Source organism: Protopterus annectens, chromosome 2.part0 (assembly GCF_019279795.1).
Source record: "Protopterus annectens isolate FY-2018-M chromosome 2.part0, PAN1.0, whole genome shotgun sequence".
Taxonomy (NCBI): domain Eukaryota; kingdom Metazoa; phylum Chordata; order Ceratodontiformes; family Protopteridae; genus Protopterus; species Protopterus annectens.
The window spans coordinates 834895305-834917096 of NC_056728.1; positions in this window are offsets into that span (position 1 = coordinate 834895305).

Genomic DNA, 21792 nt, shown 5'->3' on the forward strand with positions numbered 1-21792 from the left:
TGCACAGCAACACTGCAAAACACACCACTTATTTCACAAACAATGCTTGCTTCTGCTTGTGCAGTACAACTAATAAAACGTACTTCAGGATAGCAGTAACCAATTTTCTTGTATTTTTTTACCCCACTTAAAATGGACGCTCTTGACAACTCACCCAAATCATTATGGTCGATATAATTGCAAACTCTAATACAACGCAGAATTTGCTCGCAAGCTAAACCATTACCCTCCGTTCTTTTAACTTTTCAGTTGCTTTTAGCCGTAACTATTTCTAGCATTACTCCAAAGTCCTAGGTAGCAACACATCCATCAATACATGCAATTACATCTTCTCCCTTTCTTTTTAACTCAAGTAGCTCTTGGAAAGGAAAACTTTGGTTTAAGGCCAGTAATAAGAATGGACAGTTCCTATATGCAACAACTTTACACTTCTTTGCAGAAACTAGTCACTAATGCTGTGTTAAAAAAAAAAAATTACAACTAATAAAAAAATTAGACTACTAAAGGAGGTGTTCCCTGGGTGGCTCCGGAAATGGGGTATGCTCCCACAACATAACAGTGTATTACATCCCTAGTTTTCAAATGGACAGAACACTTCCTATTAAGAAAAAAATCAAGCAAATCACTTAAAGCCTTACTTTCCTTTGGTGGTCCCTCAGTGGGTGATTTATGTTTTAACTACACTTCAGTGACTGAAGCCTTTTCAAAGTTGGGCTGGTGTGGTGCATTTTCTCTCCGCAAAATGTTCCACCACACCTGATTCTTTTTTAGTAATTGTAATACATCAAGCAAAGCCTGTCTATTTGAAAGCTTCAAAGCTGACTTTGCCCCTGCTTTCTTATCTACTTCCTCTTCAATAGTCGCCACTGGGATGAGAGCTTTTCAGGGACCCAAATGAACACTTATCTTACCTGACCTAGAAAGGCAGAAGAGCAGTGAAACTTCCTGATGACAACGGTCAAACCGGTGTGATTTCTCCAGTAGTGATCTGTGCACTCCATTCCCAGAATAAATAGAGGGATCCAGTAACAAGTAAAATCTGCAAATATTTGCAGAAAGAAAGAAATTATCTGCTGCTGGGCCCTCTATTTATTTGGGAAAAACAAAAGAAAATGAAGTTGGGGGTGGGGGTGTGATGCAAGTGGTGACTTGGATTGCAAGAATCCGATTGGCTGCCACCACTTGCTTTATCAAGAACTTTTAAACAGGATTTTCTACAGTATATTTAATGTGAGCTTAATGCAAAAACACACTGAATGGTAACTATATAAGGTAATTTTACACATTCAGTTACAATTTCAGCAGGTTTTCCATTTAGCTCCGGTACAAATCTGGAATACAGTTTCTCATGCTTATGGAAGGCACTCGGGGGTAACAGCTTCCAATTAGTATCTTCTCATGGCACGCTCGGTGTTAAGCACAGAGGCGCCATGAGAAGGTACTCGGGGTTTATGAGTCAAAAGTCTGTTGATGGATGATATATGTGCAACATATGCAAATCATCATAAACTGGATGCAGAGTCCAGATCACAAGCCTCATTTGGGGTTGTTATTCTGCATGGAATTCAGTTGAGACCACCCAGGTTTGTCTACTGGGAAAACTATCCAAATGTTAGTGTATGGACTGGATCAGTTCAGATAAAGATGTGTACTTAATATGATGATAGAGCTAATTCATCTTGTCTGTGCACTGCAGTATGCCTGAGCTCCTGCGTTCCTGTCAGATTGTAATATCTGGTGATCTTCAGTTACAACATATGAAAGGAAGATTGTACTACTTCCTGTCTGTGTATATAGGTATAAATTATTTAGCTGTGCAAGATAATTCCCTGTAGTTAGTGTTAATGGGGCTTAGCAACTGAACTCCAGTGTTACTTCAGTTGTTTTAAGCAGTGTCAATCTGGTGTAGGTCACTGCATTATGGGACTAAGGGGAAGTGCTCAAGCTGACAGGAGTTTCTAAAAGATTCCAAGAGGTCCTTGCTATGATTGGTCAGTGTGTTCGTATATGGATAAGGATCAGCCAGATCCATCATTGTGATAAGTACGTAACTTTTATTCAGGCAAGAAAGAAAAAGAAAATTAAACAAGGTTAATGTGCAGTGAACTAACCCGCTGTGGTGGTGCTGCGGTAGCGTTGTCGCCTCACAGTCAGACGCTGTCCGGTTCGATTCTCAGCTAGAGCGTCTTCTGCATGGAGACATGTGTGAATGGGCGTACCTTCGTTGAAGGTTGTGCGTCAGGGCTGGTAACTCGGCACGTAAAAATCAGCTACCAATCATTAGTGGACTGGAGTTCCGCTGTGGCTCCCCTTAACTGGGAAAAGCTGAAAGACACATATAATGTGCAGTGAACTAAAATTTGTAGCTTAGATTCTGATAGAGAAGGGTAATTTCCACAGTAGAATTTCCATGGTCTTAGGAGTTGATAAATCAAGTTTAGAGATGCAGTTCTTCAAGAAACAAGTTCCAAGTTCTAACAGTAGCATATTTATAAGCTTCCATCTCAGCAACGCCAGGTTCACTTAACATCTTAAGCTGCCAGTATTAATAGTCTCTGTAGGACCTTGTGATTTGATAAAAGAAAGTGAGGTGGTGTTTAGCTTAATTCATTCAAGGTTCACAGTTCCTGAACTTCTGATTTTTGCTGTTTTAAGCTTCCTCCCCTTCTAGAAAAATAATAGCATAAAGAGTTCTTTCTCAGGCATATACAGAACATTGGATGCTCCTTTTCAGGATTCTCAACAGTCTTCCAGTGAAGAACAAATCAAATTCCAGTAACCAAAGGTTTCAAGCAAGGGAAGTGGGAGTTGCAGTTGGGAAAATTTTCCAGTATAAACTGCATTTTTCTAATTTCAAACACACAAATTCTTGAAAACAAATTTGTGCATGATTTTCAATTTTTGGCCTTAAATTTATTTAAATTTATTTTCCGAGAGCATGTGCCATATCACCTCATACCCCGTACTGTAGATGGGAGCTTTCTTCTATAGAATAAAGTGTATCAAAATTTTTGAAAAGACTTTTGTGGTATAACTTTGTGTGTCAAGTCAGAAATACTACCCTCTTTCTCTTTGCTTGGACCCCTCCACATGTATGTCTTTTAAGGTCATCACTTTTTATTTCTCTCTTCTCTGTGTGCTTGGTTAGATTCCACGTAGTCAGAACTGGGGTGCATAGGTGTGGGTACACCATTCTAGATATACCACAGAATTTCTGCCATGTCTGGAAACTGGAGAATGCATGAACATTGTCAGAAAAAGACTTGCAGATTATTCTCTTGTCTGCCCTCTTGAAGATCAAACAATATGAAGAGTGCTCACTTTGCTATTAAATCTGAAGAGGTTTGGAAAAGAATTGTACCTTGTGTAATTGATCATTCAGAGCAGGTGACTACATACCATCAAATTAACTAAGCTTCTCTTTTATTATAGCTGCCTTTTGTATTTCTTCCTACACAACATACCCCAAAGTAATGGCGCCACTAACTTCTCCCAGCCAGGCAAATCCCACAGGGGTGAGGGTTGGGAGGTGGGGAACAGTCCATTATGGGAGCCTTTTGGGTTTGAGACCATTTACATGTTCCCCATGGCTGCATATGACTTGCTATAGGATGGACGGTGTAATGATGCAGCGATTGCATTGTCACCTCACAGCAAGACTTTCTTAATTTTGATTCTTCTCTGGGTGCCTTCTATGCAGAGTCTGCATGTCCTCCCTTCATTCCTGTGGGTTTCTTCCCAGTGCTCCAGTTTCCTCCCATGTTATAAAGGCATGCATTTGGAACATTTCTCCCCAGGCCTCCAATTTCCAAGTTGGATTTTCCCAGTAAACAAATGTTAAATAAAAAAATGTAAATTTGACTCTGCAAATCCTTCCTCCTTAATGTGCACGCTGCACATAACTAGTGCTGTTTCGGCCATATCTTACTGTGCTCCAGCTTGATTACTGAGTCTGGCAGTGTAGAATGTGTTAATTTTGCATCCACTGTAGCACACCTTCCCCAGGATAAGTGATCCGGCATTGGCTACTCACTGCAGTCTTCCTACCCAACCCGTCCGTTGCCCGATCCACTAATTGAACTTGGGTTGTCAAGAAGGGGTGTGTCCCATTGTCACTGGGCCAAGAAGGGTAATGTCCATTTTGTTTTGTTCTTTCTGTTTGTACATGAAGCTGCCCTCTGCAAAGGGGAGGAATTCACACTCAGTCTAGTGATAAGAGAAAACTGTAGAACTCTCAGTGGCATGGCAAATATCCTCTGCGGCCAGAAGTGGCATTGCAGCAATGATACTTTTTGACAGAACCTTTACTAAATGTACATACTTGTGTGCACTTTTCTGTTAAAAAGAAAAATGTAATTCATTAAAATATATTGTAAGATGTTTTAGATTCTAACAGTTTTCTTGCATGAGCTTGTGTATTTTTAACGTCTAGTATGCACAACAACCTCTTACAATACTGAATTAAAGTGCTGGCTGCCCATCTTCCCAAATATCATTAGATGCTATCCACACAGTCCTGAAATGCTATGAATTAATATGACTGTATTTTAATATGTGCATTTAATTTAATGAAGTGCTTTAATAGTGCCTTTTTTTAATTGTCTCTTCCAGTAATTACACTTGTTCGCTGAAATAAAGAACAAAAGAAAAAGGAATATGAAGGTCAAAGGTGGTAAGAAATAGACAATCTGGAAATTGTACATCCTGGGCAAATTTTCAAATATTCACTTTTGTCCTAGATATTAATGGTCCTTCATTTCGCTATAGAACTTTTTTTTTTTTTTTTTTTTTTGCCCCCATATCCCCTCTGGAGTTTCCACCACACATGAACTCCGTGAGTTTCTCCTTTAGGTTCTCTCCTTCTCCTGCAGTTGGGTGAAATCCTTTCATAGAATCTGAATGTGGAAAGATGGTAAGAAGTAGACATTCTGAGATGTGTGATGTATGTCCTGGCCAGGTTTTCCCACCTTTGCTGTGAAAACTGCAGTTCTGACTGTCCCAGGTACCAGTTGTCTTTCATTTCACTCTTTTTTTTTTTTTTTTTTTGCCCCCATATCCCCTCTGGAGTTTCCACCACACATGAACTCCGTGAGTTTCTCCTTTAGGTTCTCTCCTTCTCCTGCAGTTGGGTGAAATCCTTCCATAGAATCTGAATGTGGAAAGATGGTAAGAAGTAGACATTCTGAGATGTGTGATGTATGTCCTGGACAGGTTTTCCCACCTTTGCTGTGAAAACTGCAGTTCTGATTGTCCCAGGTACCAGTTGTCCTTCACTTCACTTTTTTTTTTTTTTGCCCCCATATCCCCTCTGGAGTTTTCACCACACATGAACTCCGTGAGTTTCTCCTTTAGGTTCTCTCCTTCTCCTGTAGTTGGGTGAAATCCTTCCATAGAATCTGAATGTGGAAAGATGGTAAGAAGTAGGCATTCTGAGATGCGTGATGTATGTCCTGGCCAGGTTTTCCCATCTTTGCTGTGAAAACTGCAGTTCTGACTGTCCTAGGTACCAGTGGTCCTTCACTTCACTCTTTTTTTTTTTTTGGCCCCCATATCCCCCTCTGGTGTTGAGTTTGTGCCATACCTTATGAACCCTGTTGTGAACTCCTTTAGGTTCTCGCTCCCTCTTGCAGATGGTTGAAATCTGGCTGTAGCCCTTATGGCAGGTAGGTCCCCCCTCTTCGGGGAAGGAGTGCCTCACGGCACCCTCCTTGTGTGTATCGCTCATCTGCATTCTCTGCAGCTTGGGGGGTGATCATCGTATATACATCCTAGGGGTGGGGATTTTTAGGTGTGCAGGTTGGGAAATCCTAATCAGGGAGGAACATGTGTGACATCATGTGCATCACCATGCATGACGGTTCATTTACTCAAGGCCTTCTAAAACATGCTCACTTCACCCACAAATATGCAAATAGCAACAGAGAACACATGCACACAGACACCCATACACACAAAAATGCAAACACACACATACAAACACAAAAACGCAGACACACATGCGTGCAGTCATACACACAAAAACACAAACACATGAATACAAAAAACACATGCACACACTCATACACACAAAAATGTAAGCACACACATACAAAAATGCATGCACACACTTGTACCTACAACAACTCAAAACATATACACCCATATATACAGCTGCTGAAGAAATGGCAGCCTTCATCACCTCCAGGTTACACCTTCTGTCTTCCACTGGAAGGTGCTCTATTGCAAGCAGAAACCCAAATCACTCCCAATTGGTTGGAAATTGTCACCAGCTCTTCATTCACATTCCAACCCTCCCTTCAGCTTTGGCACCTTTCTGGCATATGTTTGATGTTTACTAACTAAAAACGATTTGTTTACATTTGTGACAAACTTCTTCTGGATGTTGATTTAAGTAAGCCTGTGTCTTCTGTCACTAATTACAAACATGTTTATGGTATACAGATCATATCTGAATGTTATGGTACCCATTCATTGTTTTCATAAGGACCTTGACCGTCTATTTTTTTGTTTAAAGTTTAACAAGGCTACCTGATAGAGAAGATTAAAAGCACTTGCTACCTCTTTACTTACTGAAAATGCTTATAATTACTAAAAGAAACAATCATTGGATTTAAAAAGTATTTGAAGTACAAAGAGAGTGGTAAGCTTAAACTTGAGTGATTATGGAAAGAGAGTGAAAACAGAAGAGGAAAACTATAAAAAATAGACAGTTGGTGTCAACTAATGCTCATAAGTCACAGCAGACATCCTGGTCATCTATAAAGAGCTATGATGAGGACACACTTGTATTATCCTGAAACTAATCCTGAGAGCTTCAAAATGTGGCCAATTAAACAAGTTACTCAGGATTATTTTTCAGTCTGCCATGATGATGTGGTAACTGACTTAATAAAACTGATGTTTTTAAGAAACCTGCCATGCTGTTCCATTTGAAAGCAAAAAAATCATCCATTTTATTGGAAAGATCTGTTGACAAACCTCATGACTAGAAACAGTATGTAGGGAAGCAGTCCCATGCTACCTCAAATTCAGGAGGAAGGAACAACTAGTAGCAGAGATCTGATGGCTAACTGTATGATGCACATTCCCATTGCCTGCATAGGCCAACTAGGTGGCTGCCTAGGGCACCACTCTAGCAGGGGCACTTTTCCAGTAATCTGGATGGTGTAGGTAGACCAGGATGAGGTGCCCAGGGTGATTTTGAGGTGGTGCTGTGGAGACCTTTTGCCTAAGGCACCAACTGACCAAAAGATGGCCCTGCCAGTGTCCCTTTCCTATGGTACCTCCCTACTTGACAGATAGCAACCACAGACTGATGTGTATTATTTGACTGTAATAGTCATGATACATAATTTCTGTAGAAATCACAAGCTTTACTTGAAATACTTCCACTGTTTCTATTCCCCCAAAAGTACAGCACCCTGGAGACAGTTATTGGCTTTTCAGACCTGAGTGCGTTAATACAAAGAATTTCTGAATGGTATCACTGAAAGCAACTCTGTCACATATATCAAAAGGGGAAATTTGAGAAAAACTAGATACAGAGTACTTATACCTGTATATTAAATTCACATCAAGGCTGTCTGAAATGAAATGACTCAAATTTCAGATATTCCACCTTGTTTCTCTGTTTGGTAATACAATAATTAAGCTGAATACTAGAAATGGACCTGTTTGCTACATGTGTCGAGTTTAAACTCCAGGACTTGCCCCCTTCTTCCTCACAAAACTATTTATAGAACTGATGCTTTCTCATTCTGTTAGTCAGAAAACCCTAATGTATGCTTTCCTTTCATTTCCTCTGACTCAGAAACTGTTGTGGCTTTTTCTTGGCTCAGATGGAGCTGGTTCTCTGTCTTAACACAGTTATACAGTCTTCACATCTTCACAGGTCTCTGTCCTTACTAACAGGTGACCAGACTTGTGCTAATCTCAGTACAGTGAACAGCCTGGGGAGAGAGACTATTAAATCCTAACAGTGAAGGTTCATCCTAAGGATCACTGTTGTAGTATGATAACCTATCCATGGGAGTAGGGTACAGGTTGATACCCATCCTTCCATCCTGACTTCAAGAACTTTTGGATATCCATAGAGTTCAGCTGGACTCCTCCCCTTGTCCAGGACATTGGCTTAGTCAATAGCTAAGAAGAAGAGCATCTCATCCAATGTTTTCTATTCCTTTTCTTTGAGATGTTTGATGCAAGAAATGGTTGATTGTTGGCCATGTGTCCTTTGACCTAGAGAAAGGTAAGTATCTAATTTGGGAAACTTTATTACTTATAACAGGCATTTTATTATGCTAGAATTTATGAAATTAGTTGTGGTTTGATTTGGCGTTTTCCAAGGTCCATGACATTCACAGAATGTGGTCATAAGTGCCTACAGAAGACGGATTCTGGCTAAGGACAGCCTCTTACAGTTATTTTCTGTCTCTAGCAGAGCTACCAAGTCACCACCTCTGAGCAATACACTACCTTCATCAAGAAGACACATTTTTTGTAATTGGGTCTAGAAATTTTTTGGGTATTTCTCAAGTTCAAGAAGCTCTTGGCATTGGGAGAAAAGGCATATTCTCATCTCTGGCAAGTTCTTTCAGTAGCCTAAGCAAAAAAAAAAAACTGAAAAAGCATATGCACCGCAAGTGGAAAAGCCTAAAAGGTTGATAATTCCTCTTGAGCATCATAGTGACTTTTGTCAGATCAGGTGAAGTGCTGCATTGTCCACCTTAGTCTTATAGCCTGCTGTGAACTCAGGAATTCCTCTTAGCCTTTTTGAAGGCAATTTTTTCTGGTGTCAAAGGAAGAAGGAACCTGGAGACTTGTTACATCTCATTTCAAAACGACTCCAAAGTTCAAACTGCTTTCTTTGCAGTCTGTGTTAATGTCTCATTCCTTTTTCCAGTTTTCTAGTGCTCAAGACTTAAAAGATGCCTATGTATTCCATTTTTTAAAAGACTTCAGAATGTCTGGCTCATATTTTCAGTTTTCTGTTTTACCACTTGGGTTATCAGGAATGTTTTCAAATTGTCTGGCTCAAGTAATAGTTTATTATAGGTTACAGATTATTATTTTTTTTATTTAGATTATACTTATTTTTGCAGATTTTTTCCTAAGTTGTCAAGAATCCCTTTTTCTCAGCAGCCTTTTTCCCAACCTGAGTGCAAGTAAATCTAGAAAAGTAATATATTCTCTCTCACAGGTTGCTTTCTGGAATTCATGATGGGATTTCTTCCTTAGGCCAAAATGGTCTTTTACAAGGAAAAATTCTGACATTCTATAACCATACCCTTAAAATAGCTAGAGTCTATCCCAGGATATTAAGATTCATGGTCTCTACTATTCTCAAGATTCCGCTAACCATACTACATATGAGGACTTCAGTGGTTCTGCAAGTTATTCTGGATCCTACAACAGCACCCTCTATCCATTCAAATTCTGTTGAAGAGTTTTGTCAGGAGGGAAATTCACTGGAAAGTTAATCAATTATCCCTCAGGTCAAGTCTTCCTTTCTCTTTTACCGACCTGTACTTAATTTGTAACCACAAATGCATCTGATTTTCCTTGGGGCATTTCCAGGGGGATGAAAGTGCAGGGGTTATAGAATCATCAGAACAAAAATAAAAATAAATCATTAGAGTTTTTAAAATTATTTAATGCTGTCAGGTCACTAAACCATCTCTGGTGTACAGGACTTCACTGAGACATCAGAGACAGCACCACGATCATGTGGTAGATAAACAAATAGGGGGTAACTACATCTTACTCCCTGTGTAAATTTAATGAGGTATCCTGGAAACTGGCAACTCAGTCTTTACATACAGGCTATGTATATTTGTTTGGAGGACCTTTTTGTCAGTCAAATTAAGCAGGATGTGGCTAGACCCTTCAAGTGGAAGTTACATCCTAGGTCCTAGGGTCTTCAAAGAAATTATCCACCTGTGAGGAATTCCTCAAGTAGATCTGTTTGGCTTAATCCACAACAGACAATTAAAATAGTTCTGCTACAGAACTTGCATAAATGCCTGGAAGACGGATGCCTTATTCCCGTGGATGCGAATGTTTTTGTGTGCATTTCCACCTTTTCCTGTGATAACCCAGAGTTCTTTTTAAGATTCAAAAGGGCTGTCCTAACACCTTAACTTCCTTATAGCCAAGGACAATTACCACACACCTCCTGACAGGATGGACTTAAAGATTGGGGTGAATCAGAAAGCCCTTATCTTAAGTTATTCAACTCTCAGCCTTGATGATGCAGTTCTAATACCCTTTACTTGTCCAAAAGACAGCATCTTAGGAATGCTACTTCAAATAATTTTTCAGATTTTCACAAATGTAAGCTACAAATAGTTGAAGGAAAATGTACATTCAAGTGTTTTTGCAAGAATTTTAGCTGCACTAACATTTCATGAAGGAATGAGGCAGAAAGTATATGTGACTGTGCTTCTCTTTAAATGAGTATGCTAGCGAGATATTGGCTTGCATAAAAATCAAACTAGCAAGGAAGAATGAGATCCAGTAGCAGAAAATAACTTCTTTGTAAAATACAAAAAAGGTTTAGACTGACATGAGATCCAGTAGCAGAAAATACATTTTTTGTAAAATACAAAAAAAGTTAGACTGACATGCATTTAACAAGAAACAGCTGTACACCTTAAGAGATAACAAAAAGATAAAATGTTACTCCAGTCAACTGCCATCATTCTTTTTATGCTGGAAGATGAAGCCACTATCTTTCAGACAGACTATGTATAAAAGAAGACTCGGCTGACTGTTTTTACTGCGGACACAGTCTAGTTGATGCAGCTATTTATCATTAAGGAGAACGATTTTGTCTTTATGAGACAAATGTAGCCTCTTATTACAGAGGAAAGAGACAAAAACTGACTTATGATCTGCTCTGTAATCAATGTCTTCATGTGTATTCTTTGTTTTTCTCCGGAAAAAATGGATCTGATAATGATTTATGTCATGTCTGAGCAGTAATTTAGTAAAAGAAATACTTTTTATTGTACAACTAAACCATGGAAACCTAAGCATAAGATATAAGTCGCATGGAGGAGTTAACCACAGAATTTAAGGTGGACAACTGAGTAGAAATTTTGTCAGGAACTGCCTCAATACACGCACCTTGTATGGAATCTCCTAACTCCTTGAGGAGATCCCTCTGCAACCTCGTGAAGTGCATGAGATAGTTCAGCGATCGAAGGGTAGCTGCTGCTGAACTAAAAATACACTTTCCAAATCTGTCCATCTGCCGAGACTCCTTGTTTGGTTGATGAACAGATGAAGAGGTCTCCGCTAACTCCTTCTTCGTGGCTGCCGCCACCACCATGGCATCTACGGGAACACCCTTGGACAAGAACTCTTTACCAGGAGGAGCAGACAAGAACTTATTTGGTCTCCTGGGGACTGGCTCAGCAGTGTCAGGAGTATCCCACACCTTTCGACTGACTAGATCCATTAGTTTGTCAAAAGGTAGAGACACCCAAGAGGCAGAAGGTTGAGACCCAAAAGCCTTCAGGTACACCGACTCCTCATCAGAAGGGTTAATAGTGGGCCAGTCACATCTCTGCTTAAGGATCTCTAAAATGTCCACAAAGGAGACATCATCAGAGGACAACTTGGGGGACCCTTCTGACTCTTCGAGGTCAGTGTCCAATGTCAAAGACTCATCCTGGGAGTCAATATGTTTCCTCTTACATAACCTCTTCTGGGAGGGCTCCTCGGAAGGATATTCCGGGGAAGCCTCGGAAGAGTGGGGCACACCCAGCTGGTGGCTCCTGAGGCTGCGGGTCTCTGCTGTCTCCAGAGAGAGTAGGGGCTGAAACTGAAGTGGGTGCTCTCGGGGGAAGAGTGCTGGTGACAGTGGTAGGTGCTGGTGAATGAGACAGCATGCTCCCCATCATCTCAAACCCCGACCTCCCCCGCTCGAAGAGATGTGAGTCGGTGCCAGAGCTGTCGGGTCCGAGATAGATGTAGGGTCCAAGCTCACCCTGGCCGACGCACCGAGAGGAAGGCTCGGAACTGAAGAAGATCGATTCCAACCCTCCCTGATGGAGTCGAACCCGGCTCCAAGGCAGCAACAAGGTGAGTTGGAGCTGGCATTTCTTCCATTGGCACCAAGCACTCCAGCTCTGAAAGGCCGTTATGGCTTGGAGGAGGAATAGCAGACAAGGGCAAAGCTGGGTCAAGTGGCTCAGGAGTCGAATGGGTCAGAGCCAATAATAATTTTGGCAAGGCAGACGGCTTCAGGAGTCTCAGCACTACCCTCTCCACATCTTCTTCTGAAAGGGTCCTGGAAGACATAGTTGGGGATCTTAACCTGTGGGGCACTGGAGACTTAATTGTTATGGACAGCAGTAGGGAGCTTACAGACTGGCTCCAAGTAGCAGAGTCAGCTGCTGTATCAGTTGTTTCAGAGATCGGTTGCAAAACCCCTGTAACCTGCTATGACACCACCATGATGCTCTCCTTCAGCTCAGAAGGCTGAGAAGTCGAGGAGGCAGATTTGGATTCTCTCGATTGTTTAGGAGGTGGCTCCAAGAAACCAGCCGGTGCCGGAGAAGGCCTGTTTGAGGATTTTGATTTCCCAGACTTAGAGGAAACTGAAGAACTAGATAGTGCTTCCTCAAATCTTGGTTTCAATAAACCCTTGAGTATGAGTTTGTTCTTTTGCTCCTGTAACACTCTAGGAGAGAAAGCATGGCAGAACAAACGCGACTCCTGTAAGTGGATGGCCCTCTAGGCAGTAGACACATCTAATGTGGCCATCCATTAAGGACATATTTTGGGAGCATTTCATGCACTTTTTAACCCCCAAGGGTTTATGCTCCTTACTTTCCTTTACACACAAACACACACACACACACACACACACACACACACACACACACACACACACACACACACACACACCCCAGAGAAAGAGAGAAAAAAGGAAAGGAGGACTAGGTCCTCTAACTAAAACGAGCCTAGCTCTAAGAAGGAATTACACAAGGACTAGGTCCTCTAACTTAAACGGGCCTAGCCCGTGTAGTGAAACTAGATCTTCTAACTTAAACAGACAAGAAAGGAAAGCTCATGCACACAAGAGAAACTGTAAATGACACAATAACTTTCTATTCTTAAGAAAAAACAGGGAATAAACTTGCAATCCTAGTAACTTCACAAGCAGATCCCCGCCAAAAACAAATAATGTCAAAATAGCAGAAACCAACTACTAACAGTGACCAAAAAAGGTTAGAATAACAACAGGCAAGACAACAGGAGCTCCTGTTGACTAAGAGTGGAAAACCACCAAAACTCTACCTAATAATCAAAAAATGCACAACAGCACCTAAAACTAACTGGCACACCGGATACCAGTAAACAGCTAGAAAAACTAAGTTGCACTCAAAAAAGGCAAGCCTGATATATTAGCAATGCTAAATATACAATAATAAAGCATTGAATACAAAACAATATGAAGAATTTTGAAAAACTTAGCCAGAGCCAAGAGAAGCACAACCGAACTTGTCGACGCGGCAAACAAGATCTGGGGATTGTACTGGTGCACCATGGGATACCTGCATAGCCATGAGGCAACCAGAAGTCTTCCAGCTTGTAAATCGGCCAAGTCAGAGCCGAGGATCGGCTCCGAATCCATATGTAAAAATGAAGGTGAGATCAGACTACCTAACATCTTAGGTTTTCTTCAAGTTTATCTTGAGAGTAACTGTCATACTATTACTTCCAGAAAACTGACTTATGTATGCTTTCCATTGACTACAGTGACAATGACTTTTAGACCAATACTACAAAAACAATGGCTGCTTGCTAGTAGGTTGTTAAAACTATCAGATTAACATTTCTTAGGCAATATGAAAGTGTTTCTCTTGCTGCCTTTTTTCTTTAAGATTCTTAATGACTCACAAGGAAAATATGTTTGAGTTTTAGGCATCTATTTTGGCATATAAATGTAATTGAAATCTTAGATTTAAAAAAATGTTAAGGCCATTACACAGTGTTTAGCCTTGAGATTTAAGCTGAGTGTTGTTAAATATGGATTTTTGCGCATAGACTAAGATTTCTGATTGCAACTCTTTGGATTATGTACAGATTTGCTTAAGTGGTTCCAGCAGGGAATTGTATTTCTGCTGATATAAATGGTTTATATTGATTCTGCATTTCTTCAGATACTTTAGATTGATGTAAACTGCAATACATTAGAGTTTCTCAGGGTAATTTTACACAGGATTAAAGAGAATCCACAAATGAAAGGGTTAAAGCTGGTACCCACATTGAATATATTTCCTGTTACACATTTATGACACTTTTGAAGCCTTGCAACATAAACACATAGTGATTTCTCTCATGCTTTCAGTAATACAACTCTAACACAGCAAATAATATAAAGGTGTCTGTTAAGGATAGTATTAGTGATACAAATATATACCTGACCCAGAGTAGTTAATCCGCCACCCATTTTTTGAACTAAGAATAAGGGATGTTAAATATGTTAAGAAAATGTTTTCTTAAGCTTAAACTAATTGACAGGAAAAAAAATCTCAAACTGTTAATGAAATAGTAAATAATATGGGCACTTGATGGAATTTAGGGAGAAACTTTGTATCACGTGCCAATGCAGTACAATTAACCAGTACCACAAGTAGGAAATGTGCTTTGCTTTTTTTAGGACTGCAATAAATGGAATGTGCTATTTTGTAAGCAGCTAAGGGCCCAGGTGTTTACAAAATGATCATTAATTTTGCAATTTTTTGCATGTCCACTAAGAGCAAAACTAGTATTGAGTACAGTATATTCATTAACAGTGGTCATTTAGTTTCATTTGTGCTGCATTTGCTAGTGGAGGACTAGAATAAGAGGGGTTACATTCCTGCCAAAAAAAAAAAAATACATATTATACTGATATTCTATATTGAAAACATAAAGGGCTTAGACTAGGAATTTCATAAAATGCCATTGAAATTAGTAGTTTTGTAAGTGTAGGTACATCATACGTGGACTGAATAAGTATATTCTGTGTATCATGCTGGGAGACAAGCTAGTTAAACCACCAGTCTTAACATGAGACAGAGTGAGTATGTTTGACATCAAAGAAAACAAAATATTTTATATTTGAATAATAGCCAGGTAGGATTAAGACTAACTGTGCTAGTCAACCTATGAGATTTTAATTGTAAATATAATGTGCTGTAAATTAATGAAAGTTATGTGTATATGACAGTCCACCAAGAATAAATTGGTTTAAAAATAAAAGAAAACTCATGCAGTAAAGAGGTTATTGGCACCTGTATAGAAACCTTTACTCCTGCAAAGGGTGATAAACAGTATACACTGGCAATTTTTTAACAAATCATTTTCAAGTGAGTAAAAGTTACTGCCATTCTAAATTATACTGTCTGACAGCATTTGTGTAGATATATATATATATCCCTGTGGTAGTCATATTTTTTTCTAAAGTTACAAAAGGGCTGCAGTGAATTGCAGTTTGCGAGACAAGTTGGTACTGCAAATATTTTGTGTTTGTCTTGCATCCTTTTGAAGAAAGTTTAAGAGGAAATTAAAAGGATATGAGAATGAAGCAAGTAGAAAAGAAGAGTTCAAAAAATAAAAATGGAGTGGGAATTAGTGTATTAAAAGAATTGATAAGTATGTCCCTTAGCTAACATGATTTAGGCATTCATTAGGCCTATTGTGAATTGTATGTATTGCATTGGCATATGTATAAATTACAGGATTTTGGCAGAAAGATTAAAGAAACAAGATTGACAGCTGGTATTTTAAAGCATTTTAAATTAAATTTGATGTATTAGATAACAGAAGATTGACTACTATACTTTTGTATTGTACTTGTGTAAGTGATAAGAGAGGTCATGTTAGATCTGTCTTGAGTAAAATTTAAACGGGAAGTTAGCTGAGAAATGTCCAAAGGAATTTACTGGTGTGGTACAAGAAGGGATACTGCACATTACTGGACTTTTTGGTAAGCTGCAGAATATTGAGATAAGGACCCAAAAAATGAAACGCAACATACTTAATGGATATTTTATGCATATTTTCTAAATTAAAGGAGTATGCTGCAGTTAGAAGCTAGGATAATACTTGACATTCTTAATACATTGTGCAACAACAGATGTTCATCGTGTTACTCTGCTGCAGTCATCACACTTGGGTTATCCTGCCGTCAGGCGGTCCCGCAGTCAGCCTGCGTTCCAAAGTCTTGGTCCGGCATCGGTTGCTGTCACTTCTTCCCTGACATCAGTGTGCCAGGGGTATATAAGAGGCATCCAACGCCATTTTCTTCAGTCTTTCTTGCTGTGCGGTGCCCGAAGCAGAAGCAGTTCGCAAGTGCTGGTCGGACGACACCTGAGATTTTCGAATCTAATTTCAGTCCAAAGTCTTCAATAATGCTAAGTACCCCATTGGGGAACCTTTTTTTGCCTCAGTCCGATGTCAGAAAAAGTTAACAATTGCATTTATTGTGGGAAGCAAATACCTCATAAGGACTTCCATTCTTATTGTATTCCTAGTCTAGGCCCAGACCACGACGTCACAGGTTGTCGGTTTTGTGCTAGGTTTAATAAACGAACTATCAAATGCAATTTTGACTTCGCACGACATTACTTTGGTAGGAAATTTAATTATATCATGCCGTCGGAGCAGCCGACCGGCATGCATAAGAAACGCAAGGATAAGGACAGGCAGCCTAGGAACAAGCCAGACTCCGAGGCCTCTGCTGGGCCTGTCGCCGGTTCTCCAGTTTTCAGTGAGGCGCCTTTGCAGCCCCTGATGACCGTAGAATTGGAACCCCAGACAGCTGCGGATTCTCAAGCGGAGTGTACTAGGCCGACGCAGCCATCTTCATTAGGCCCTTCCGACACCGGAGCAGAAGGAGACCCCGGTGCAGTGGAAACACCATCAGTTGCAGAAGGTGTCTTCAGACCAACTACATTCACCATTAAGTCTTATGCTAAGCTTAAAACTCCATTAAAACCAAAAAAGACTGTACATCAGTCTACAGTTCAAGGCCCCATGCCTAAGAAACAGATGTTTAAGATGGCTGAAGATTTGATTACCCTAATCAGGGGTTCCCATTCCCCTCCAGATAAAAGACCATGACAAGAGGAGGATTATGCTTCCTCTGATCAGGTTTCAGTTTCCTCAGATTCTTCTGAGGAACAGGGTTACACTTTTCCCCCTTATGAAGACTCTATCCCCTCAGCATCTCCCCCTGAAGACTACTCCTTTGGGGAAACTTTACATACCATGAGGGAACATTTCCACTGGGAAGGCCAGGACAACTCTGATTCTAAGAAAAGGCTCTGAGAGTTCCGTTTACTACCCCAGCACAGACCACTTGCTATCCCTCCAGTTTTAGATATTGTGGATGATGTTTACTTGGAGTCTAGTCTAAATCCAGACTCTCTACCTCCTGCTCCAGCCAAACTAGACAGATACTACAGAGTGCCTGACTCACACAAATTCCTTTATAAAAGCCCTGTGGCTGACCCAGAAACAATTTCCCAGGGTCCCAAGGGGGCTAAAGCTTCTATGGCTAAAAATACTGTGCCCTCTGAAAGGGATTCCAGAGCCCTAGATAGATGGGGAAAGAAAATATACACCTCAGCAACTCTGGCTATGAGAGCATTAAATTGTCAGTTTCACATGCTGAAATATCAGCAATTCCTAATGTCTCAATTAAAGCAAAAAATGAGCACACATAAAGAACAGTCTGAATTCAAGGAAATGCAGGATCTGTTACATGCAGCTGAACAGGTGGGCAAACATACTTTACAATGTGGATTTGATTCATTGGAAGCTTCCTGTAGAGCAGCTGTTACTGGGTCTGTCATACGTAGACATGCTTGGTTAAAAGAACAAACCCTGCCTGATCATGTTAAAGCAAAATTATTGGATGCACCTTTACAGCAGGATGTATTATTTGGTGTCAAAGCAGAAGAGGTCTTATAGAAAATGGAGGATAAGGCAAAGTCTATGCAGACGGTCAAGGATTTTTTACAGGTACAACCCCCTCATTTCAGCAGAAATTGGCCAACAAAAAACTGGTCCTTTCCAGCTTCTGACAGATCACACAGGGGCAAATACAGATGCCCAAGGGGCAGAGGTTAGTCACAAGGCCCTTACAAACCTTGCCAGTGGGGTACTGCTACCCAGAAAGGAGGAGAAGACAGGCCCCAAGCTAGCAGAAGACAAACACAATGACTCAATCCTCAAACTACCAAGTAAAGCTCTCCTGGCAGCTCCCTTGGGAGGAAAATTAGCACTTTTTACAGACAACTGGTACATCATCACAAAAGACAAATGGGTCCTAAACATTGTCTCACAAGGATACAAATTCCACTTTCATACCTTGCCAAGGAAAAAAGGAATGCCAAACCTGCCGCCAAATCAATGGGCAGAGGCACAAAAACACATTACAGCTCTCATGGACATGAGAGCCATTCAACAGGTACCTACACAGGAGCAAGGACAAGGATTTTACTCAGGACTCTTTCTAGTCCCAAGAACAGACAAAGCATGGAGGCCCATTCTGGATCTTTCAGTTCTGAACACCTATCTGCAAGTACCAAAATTCAAGATGCTAACATTACAGCAGCTTCTTCCCATGCTGGGCAAGAATGCTTGGCTAGTAACGTTGGACCTCAAGGAGGCATACCTGCATGTCCCTATCAGACAAAATTGCAGAAGATACCTCCACTTCATTGCAGGTTCAACACATTATCAATTCTCTCCACTGCCCTTTGGCTTATCTACTGTGCCCAGGGTCTTCACAAAATGCCTGGCACCAGTAATTGTATACTGCAGACAAAGAGAAATTCAAATATACCCATACCTGGACGACTGCCTTATTCAAGCAGAAAGCAAGGACATTTAAAGCATCTGGCATTTGTCAAACACCTTCCAAGTTGCCTAGGGTACACAGTAAACGAAAAGAAATCAAAACTAGTGCCCTCACAAAACATAATATTCCTAGGTGCCATCTTGAATACAACGGTCCAGATGGCTTATCTCACGCCAGACAAGCAACAACAGCTGACTCAATATTTCAAAATAATTGCAACAAAGACCCAACTCCCTGCAAGAAAAATTCTGCAGGCCTTGGGATTTATGGTATCTTGCATACTGCTAATACCATTTGCAAAAGTGCATATGAGGAAATTACAATGGTACCTGAAGAGCATATGGACTCAGCACAGCCACAGCTTGGAAACAATGATGCCACTCATTCCCTGCCTTCAACAGGAGTTTCTGTGGTGGGCACAGGCATGTCACCTCAACAAGGGTCAGCCTTTCACCTTGCCCACAGCCAGGCAAACTATGACAACAGATGCATCGGACTATGCCTGGGGAGCACACATGGCAGGACAGTGCATTCAGGGCAAATGGACTACAGATCAAAGGCATCTGCATTTCAGTCAAAAAGAAATGCTAGCAGTACAGAATGCCCTAACAGCTTTCAAGGACCTCTTACATCCAGGACAACTAATAATAAGGATGGACAACACCACAGTAATGTGGTACATAAACAATCAAGGGGGCGCAAATTCCTACCCTCTCTGCAGGCAAGCAATGACCTTGTGGAACACAGCACTGTCTTACCAGGTTCAATTACAAGCACAATTCCTGCTAGGAAAGAAAAACATTTTGGCAGACGACCTAAGCAGAAACATCATGGATCCACACGAGTGGAAACTAGATCCACAAGTATTTGCAATGATAGCTCAAAAATGGGGACACTCACACACAGATCTGTTTGCCAGTCCCCAAAACTACCAACTTCAAAAATTTCTACAAGGACATTCCTTCCACAAGCTTGGAAAGTGGACACCCTATCATTCAGTTGGAAAACATTAACAGTGTATGCCTTTCCTCCACTGCCTCTTCTAGCAAAGGTACTGCTGAAAGTCAGATTAGAGAGGCCACAAATGATACTCATTGCACCAGACTGGCCACGCCAGCATTGGTATCCAATTCTAAGGAACATGGCCCACGGCCCACCATGGATTTTACCACAAATTCCTCACCTGCTTACCCAGCGAGACAATCAGATTCTACACATCCAACTCAAGACTTTAAACCTGGCTGCATGGCAAATTACCTAAACAACCAGCCAACTCCTCTATCCAAAGCTGTTATGGATGTCATTCTGGAGGTCAGGAGGCCCAGCACCAGAAAAACCTATTCAGACAAATGGAAAAGATTTTGTGCCTGGAACCAGGCTAAAGGCCAAAATCCCCTTGATCCAAACATTCCTCAGATTCTACAATATTTAACTGAGATGTTGCACAAAGGACTTTCCTTTTCATCTATTAAGATCCACGCCTCAGCAATTTCAGCTCATTACAACACGGATCCTCCTTTATTCTCACATCCTCTCCTAAGACAGTACCTCAGAGGGGCTAAGAACATAAGACCGCCCAGGAGAGCACCAACACCTACTTGGGATCTCAACTTTGTTCTGGAAAAGCTTACACTGCCGCCCTTTGAACCAGTGTTTTCAGCTGATTTAAAATTAATTTCATGGAAAACTGCCCTGCTACTAGCAATAACCTCAGCTAGAAGAGTCTCAGCGCTACAGGCACTAATGGCAGTGGAGCCTTTCCTCATTTTTCAGCAAGACAGAGTCTCTCTATGAACTAACCCTACCTTTATGCCAAAGGTGGTATCCAGTGTGGCCCTAAACCAAACCATTCATTTGCCCACCTTTTTCCCAAATCCCCAAAACAAAGGAGAAAGACTCCTGCGCTCTTTGGACCTTCACAGGCAATTGTGTTACTACTTGGATAAAACTAAGGCATTCAGAAAATCTGAACAGGTCTTTGTAGCTTATGCTGCAGGATCACAAGGAAAAGCTATCTCAAAACAGACCATTTCTAAATGTATAGGGCATTGCATACGTTTCTGCTACATGCATCATGGGAAACCGGTACCTGCTAACATTAGGTCCCACTCCACCAGGGCTACCGCTACATCAGCAGCCTTTCTCAGGGGAGTGCCAACCAAGGGTATTCTGGAAGCTGCAACTTGGAGTTCAGTGCACACCTTCACCAAACGCTATCACTTACTCCTATATTCTAAGACTAGAGCTGGTTTTGCCACCGTTTTGCATGGCCAACTAGCTTCTTCTAACCCTGTTTAACTCCTCCACCCATCCTTATCTTTGGGATTCAACCCAAGTGTGATGACTGCAGCAGGTTAACACGATGAATATAGTACAGTTTTGTACCTACCATAAATGTAGATGTTCGAGTGTTCACCGTGCAGTCCAGGTTACCCTCCCTCCATCCCCTCTGAATTAGCTGAACTTATTTATGCCACTCTATCCTATACAACCTCAGTGGTGTATTTGCTTGTGCCTGAAGGTATTGTTTTATTTATATATATATATATATATATATATATATATATATATATATATATATATATATATTGCCTACCTATTGGGGGCACCTGACATCTGGGGCAAGAAAAACTGAAGAAAATGGCATCGGATGCCTCATATACCCCTGGTGCACTGATGTCAGGGAAGAAGCGACAGCAACCGATGCCGGACCAAGACTTTGGAACTCAGGCCGACTGCGGGACCGCCTGACGGCAGGATAACCCAAGTGTGATGACTGCAGCAGGGTGAACACTCGAACATCTACATTTATGGTAGGTACAAAACTGTACTTTTCTGCTTACCAAGGACTGTTAAAAGAATGCAGATCCAAGCTCAGAGGAATGCTGTGTACTTCCTACTTTCAGTACTTAAAAATAGTGACCTTC